This window comes from Lampetra planeri, chromosome 59 (assembly GCF_965212315.1).
Source record: "Lampetra planeri chromosome 59, kcLamPlan1.2.h2, whole genome shotgun sequence".
NCBI lineage: Eukaryota > Metazoa > Chordata > Hyperoartia > Petromyzontiformes > Petromyzontidae > Lampetra > Lampetra planeri.
Genome location: NC_136165.1, coordinates 932,892 through 939,696, shown reverse-complemented (window position 1 = coordinate 939,696; position 6,805 = coordinate 932,892).

The window sequence follows — 6,805 nt, the reverse complement described above, 5'->3', positions numbered from 1 at the left end:
GACAATGTAGTTTAGCGCTACTGCCCTCTGCTGACATTATAAACCTACTACATTGACTCAGCCAGGCAAAGCATAGCACCTGCGGTCAAAAACTCAACAATTTTTTCATCATAAAGTCTCTTTTTGTTTGTTAAATCGCGTAAATATGAATGTGTGTTTCAGGTGAGGCCCACGAAGCTGTATCACTTTTTCAGAAGCTGCCACAAACGATAGCCCGTGCAGGGGGCATCATCGTCATCATCACGTGGACATCTATAGTAGCAGCCAGAAACTCCAAACGCGTGACATTCATTGTAAATGTGGAGGGAATAAACTCGTTTTAAACGACGGCTTCGTTAACAACTTCGTTGAACTCGCGGCCTTTGAGGGGTGCGTCAATGGCGCCCAAACAACCGCGTGGCGTCCACACAAAATGAAAATTGCTATAAAGTAGCGAATTCATTGATTAATCGATGCCGATTTTGATACAGGCACGCACTGTCAGGGGATCTGGGTCCGTGTGAAAAATGTGGAATTGATTGGGCAACGGGAAGTGGAGGAAGTTTTGATTACAAGATTTGACCCAGACACACAGAGGAATCAAGATGAAGTAAAAGCGTTGAAAAAGCGAAACACGGAGAAAAATCCACGCGACCACGGGGAGAGAGAGAGGCATGCAAAGGGACGGCCATAAATGACGTCACGCGATTTTGGACGATTTTTGACCCCCCCCTCGTCACACGGCGTCACAAAAAGTCAGACCCCCCCCTCAAATATGACTTTACAAAGCTCTGCCCCCCCCCCACCCAAAATAAAACATGCTTCAAATCGCTTTAAACTATTGTCATTGTAGTGCGTATTTAATGTGGCGCTGCACTCTGATGTTGTAGGAGAAAACATTTATTTGCAAAGTATATTTAATTAAGTAGAACGTGTTGTCTATATTTATTTAAAGTTGCGCATTTTGATGTGACGTCACATTTCTCACCCCCCCCCCCCCTCGTCACACATCGTCACAAATGTCTGACCCCCCCAGGTGCGTGACGTCATTTATGGACGGCCCCAAACTCCAAATAAACAGCAGCAGCAGTTGATAATAGTTGTTTTACCCTTCTATCTGGCAACAAAACTGACACCTTTTTTTTACAAGGAGTCATGTTTGCATAGACCACAATACCTGCAGCCATAATGCAAACAAAAAACATAACTCTGATAATATATGCACTGTCCTTGAAGTTGATGTGTTTGCATTATGGCTGCAGGTATTGTGGTCTATGCAAACATGACTCCTTGTAAAAAAAAAGGTGTCAGTTTTGTTGCCAGATAGAAGGGTAAAAAAACTATTATCATATTGTTTACTGGCAAATGAGGTTCCAATGGAGCAGCAGCAGAAGCAGTTGTTGTTGTTGTTGTTGTCAGGGTGGGAACGGAGCACACGACGCCCTCCTCCATACCGGGCGAGGGAGTTAACGCCTCCCTCGACCTGCACCTAGCCTGGCACAACGAGGGGCTGACTGACTGCCGTGCCTGCCTCCAGCAGTCAACCCCATCACGCCCGGGTCTGTCCCGGAGTCTCATAGTCCACTTCCATGTGACGGCCTCGAAGTGCACCTAGCCTGGCACACAAGCGCTGTCGTCACGTGCGGTGCGGTGGCAGCGTGGTTAGCGCGACGTTTTGACGTCACGGTCTTTGTCAACAACGGCGTTTGGTGCTTGCAGGTGGTGGTTCTGACGTCACCCCGCACGCGCCGTGACGTCACTCTCCCATACCGTCTGGTTGACGTCATCCTCCTGCTTTAACGCACGTGACGTCACCTGCCGCAGTGGCGCGCGCGCGCGCGCGGTGGCTGTCGGGAGGAGGTTCAAACGGCACGAAGATGGCCACCGCGCGAGAAGCCCTCGCCGCGCGGTGACGACAACAAACAACAACAACAAACAACAACCAAACAACAACCAAACAACAGCCGAACGCAACAAGTAGACGAGGGATGGCGGCGCACCACCAGCTGGTGTTCGTGGTGGAGGCCGCGTCCGCCGCGGAGGCCGCGCGCTCCGCGGCGCCGCGGCTGCTGGGAGCGCTGCGCCGCCGCCTCGGGCCGGACGCCGTGAGCTGGGGCCTGGGCCACGCGCGGCACGCGGCCGCCTCCTCCTCCTCAGCCTCCTCGTCGTCGTCGTGTTCAGCTGCCGGGGCTTCTCTGGTCGCGTGCCGCGTGCGCGAGTTCAGAGACGTGAGCAGCCGCGCGTTGCAAGCGCTGGACGCGGAGCTGGGGGAGCTGAGCCGCGAGACTGGTGATGGTGGAAGCGGTGGTGGAGGCGGTGGTGGAGGCAGTGGTGGTGGTGGTGGAGGCGGTGATGGTGGAGGTGGTGGGACTGGTGGAGGCGGTGATGGTGGAGGAGGTGGTGGTGGTGGGACTGGTGGAGGCGGTGATGGTGGAGGTGGTGGGACTGGTGGAGGCGGTGATGGTGGAGGAGGTGGGACTGGTGGAGGCGGTGATGGTGGTGGTGGGACTGGTGGAGGCGGTGATGGCGGAGGCGGTGGTCGAGGTGGGACTGGTGGAGGCGGTGGTGGAGGCGGTGATGGTGGAGGTGGTGGGACTGGTGGAGGCGGTGTTAATGGAGGGGTTGGTGCTGTTGGCCGAGACGTTGGTGACGGCGTTGATGGAGGGGCCATTGAGGCTGCTGCGAACGCGGTGGGCAGTGCTTCTGGCGACGGGGTTGGTGGTGAGGCGTGTCGTGTTTGTGGTGGAGGAGCCGCAAGAGCCGGCGGGAATGGTCGAGGCTGCCGAGTTTGTTTTGGCAGTGGCGACGTCGCGGCTGGTGGTGTGTGTGGGCCCGCTCGAGACCGTGACGAGGGCCGCAGTGGTCGAGGCTGCGTCCGGGGCTCCGACGCTGCCGGCGACTCCGCTGGGAAAGTTCCGTTCGGTGGGATCGGGCCCCTCCGTGCCGCGCTGCGAGAGGCGCTGCTCGGCTTCCCGTGGGACCGGCCTCTCATCGCTTCGCCCGTGAAGACGGCGGCGAAGAGGAGAGCGAACGGGCAGAGGCGAGACGGGGGCGCCTCCGCCCAGGGGGACGACGACGACGACGAGGAGTCGGGCGAGGTCACGAATCTTCTGCTGCTGCTCGCGCCGTGTCCGCAAAGCCGCGAGGCGCTCGCCGCCTTCCTGGGGCCCGGGGCCGAGGCTCGGACGGCCCTCGGGAACCTCCTCGCCACGAGCGGAAGCATCCGGCTGCACTGGATAGACACCACGACTCTGGCGGAGGTGCGGAAACCCCAACCAGCACCGTGGGCTGGGCCCGGTGGCGAACCCGTAACCCAGTGTAGTGGCTACACTGAAACGTGTTGTTTCAGTCATCGTGCCACCGTTTCGAAATTATGTAACTCCACTGCTGGATGAGGGCTTCCCTAACGGAATATTAGAATATAAAATGATGTACGTGCAGCTCCACGTCAGGCCAGAGCCCGATGAACGTACTGAACAGTAATTGCAAGTGCTTCTGAATACCAGAAGTACTACTTGGTTCTCAATGTTGGTAAAACACAGTTGAACGTGATTGTTGTTGGAATCGCTGTTTTGTGGCGTTTGTTGACTCGGGAATCGTGTAAACGTTTCCACGACTCGTATACATTTGTTACCCCTTTGCAGGTGCTGGGCAGCCCGGACCGCGATGGTGCGGCAATGGTGGCAGAAGCCCTGAGCCCAAGCGGCAGCCTCATCCCGCTGGAGGCCCTGCTGCTGCTAGCGGGTGACGGGCACCACCAGGACGGCGCAGAGACGGAGCTGGTGCCGAAACTGCTGCCGCGGAAGGGTGCCGGTGGGAGCGCCGGCAAGAAAATGTGGCGACGGTGGCTCACGGCGGACGCGACCTTCCCTGCGCCGGCGCTGCTGGGTCACTACCTCACCAAGGGGGGTCGCCCCGCCAAGCCGGCTGCTGCACCGCTGGTGCCGCTCGTCGTCAGAGATGGTAACCAGACCTGGGAGGGGTGTTTGCTGTTAACTTTTGATTTGTTTAACACGTAGTAGTAGTAGTAGGAGGCTTTCGCGAGCAATGCCATCCGTAATAGAGTGTTTTTTGGGTTAGATCGCATAAATATAAATGTGTCGTTAAACCCGCCACCACCCGACACAGCCAATTAATAAGGTTTAGCACGTAAACAAAACATGCCAATTCGTGACGAGTTCAGCACACTGGTGTGTTGGAGAGTAAAGTCACAATTCGAGTACTACGTTTCACTGGTAATTACAACCAGCCTCATCAGGTGACAACCAAAACTTTTGATTTATCCGTGGGCAGGTTACTCGTGTTGCAAGTTAACAACACTTTCATAAAAGATTACGAAATATATTAATCTGCCGCATCAACAGTACGAGCGGACCGCACACTACTTGAGAATGTTAGCAGTGTCAAACCACGTATAGCCGAAACATCGCCCCACGGTGCCGGAAAACGTCCATCGTGAAGTAAAACGTGTACAGCCGACGCACGTGTTCGATCAAACACCGTTGGGAAAAGTACGACTGTATTGAAAAGGAAGGTCCATATACATCGATGTATCTTTCCACTCCTACTCTTAACACACGGTAGAGAGAGAGAGAGCAAGAGAGAGACACGCTTCCCCTTGTGTTCACCACAGCCGGCGGCGCCGACCGCCTTTGCTGCAGCCTGTCCTTGGTGCTCGCCACTGCCGCGTCGTCGCCCCCATCGCCCGTCCGCCTGCTGCTGCGTGGGACTGTGGAGCGGCCGGCGCTGGGCGCGGGCGGCTTGGGCGTGACACGAGCCTGGGTGGCGTGTCCTCACGGGGAGGGGAGTGCCGACGCCGCCGCCGCCGGCGCTACGATGGGGGACGTGGCATCTCGAGAGGAGTTCAGCTTCCCCGAGACGATGAAAACTCTCGCTTCGCTGGATTTACTCCTGGTGAGTCCGACACGCGCGTACACGTCTCCGTCAACATCGTCACCGTCATCGTCGCCTTGTCATTGTGCATCGTCGCGGAAATTCCGGTCATCCTCGTAGCAGCAAGCGGGTTTGGCTGGTCATCGAGCAAAGACGGTTACCGCATCGCGCATTTTCAGATGCGCTTCTGCGGCCATCTGGAATGCTCTTCCCATATTAGGAAACCATTGGAGATGTGCACTTTTAAATCGTCTAGATTGACAAACTCATTTTGTGAGAACTGCTTTTTTTGTGTTTAGCTTGTTGTCCTTACCCCGCACTTCCGATTAGAACGGTTGGCTACGTACTGTGTGAAACAAGTTCAACATACATACATACTGCCCATAGACTAACACTACTCGTAGACTCAACACTGCACCTCCGATTAGCACGGTTGGCTACGTACGGTACGAGAAAAGTTCATGTTACATATACTGGCAATCCCCGGGTTACGGAAGTGTTAGGTTCCCAAGAAATATCCATAACCCGAATTGTCTGCATTTTGGAAACTGAACAACTTCCCCCAAAAATCAAGATAAAAAGCTGTATCTGGAAATAGCTGTGCCTCTACAGTTTTATCTCAGTAATGTATCGTGCTGTATTGTATCGCTCTGCACTTCCTAGGATTCTTTAATTTGATCGAATATCTACCCTAATACTACCCATAATTAAACTAATGGAACATATACTGTGTCCAATTGTATAAATTCCACGAAGCATAGAAAACAAACAAATATGTAATGCTACAAAAGGAAAAGAGATGCTGTGGCGGATGCAGTATACTCACGGTAACAGCGTGACAGCGTAACAGCGTGACTTCGAGTGCTATACAGTTCACCACCGCCTCGGGTAATATGCGGCCCCGCCTTACCCCTCGCTTCGCTCCGAGCATTTCCGTAAAGTCGGATTTCAGTAAGTCGGGTCTTCCGTAACCTGCCAGTGAACGGAGCGAGTGAGTAAGCGAGTGCTGGATCTCTCTCTCCCTATCGGTCGTGTCTCCCAGGTGGTGGAGGTGCTCATGACGGGGTGCGCTGTGCCCGCCCTTGGCCTGCTCTACCCAGCCACCCCCACTGCGGCGCTGCTCTGCCTCATCCGGTGCGACCGCACGCTGAGCCCGCAGCACGGACACTCCCAGGGGCAGGAGCGGCAGGAGCGGCAGGGGGACGTTCCACCCATCCCCCCGTGCCAGCCTGACGCCCGTGGCGAAGAGTCGCTCCTCGATTGCCTCGAGCGAGCGGGCGGCGGTTCGCAGCCCGACTGGAGGACGTTTCTCTCGGCTGGTACGAGCGGCGGTATTTTGATAACCTTGTTGGTTTTGTTGTCTCTCTTTCTCCAATTGTACTCCCAGTTGTCCTGTCGGCGTCGCGAGGCCGAGAGCCCGACGTGGAACTCTCGCGGGGTTCTGCAACCCTCCGTGTTAGAGAACGGCCCCGTGGGAGCGGATATCACGGAGCGACCTCAAGTTTATAACTATATTTAACATTGTGTTTTTTTGCGCAGTCATCAGTAACCAGGTTTAAAACATCACTACGTAGCCAACTGTGCTAATGGGAGGTGCAGTGTTGAGTCTATGGGCAGTGTTGAGTCTATGGGCAGTGTTGAGTCTATGGGCAGTGTTGAGTCTATGGGCAGTGTTGAGTCTATGGGCAGTGTTGAGTCTATGGGCAGTGTTGAGTCTATGGGCACTTGAGTCTATGGGTAGTGTTAGTTTTTGGGCAGTGTTGAGTCTATGGGCAGTGTTGATTCTATGGGTAGTGCTGAGTCTATGGGTAGTGTTGAGTCTATGGGTAGTGTTAGTTTTTGGGCAGTGTTGAGTCTATGGGTAGTGTTGAGTCTATGGGTAGTGTTGATTCTATGGGTAGTGCTGAGTCTATGGGTAGTGCTGAGTCTATGG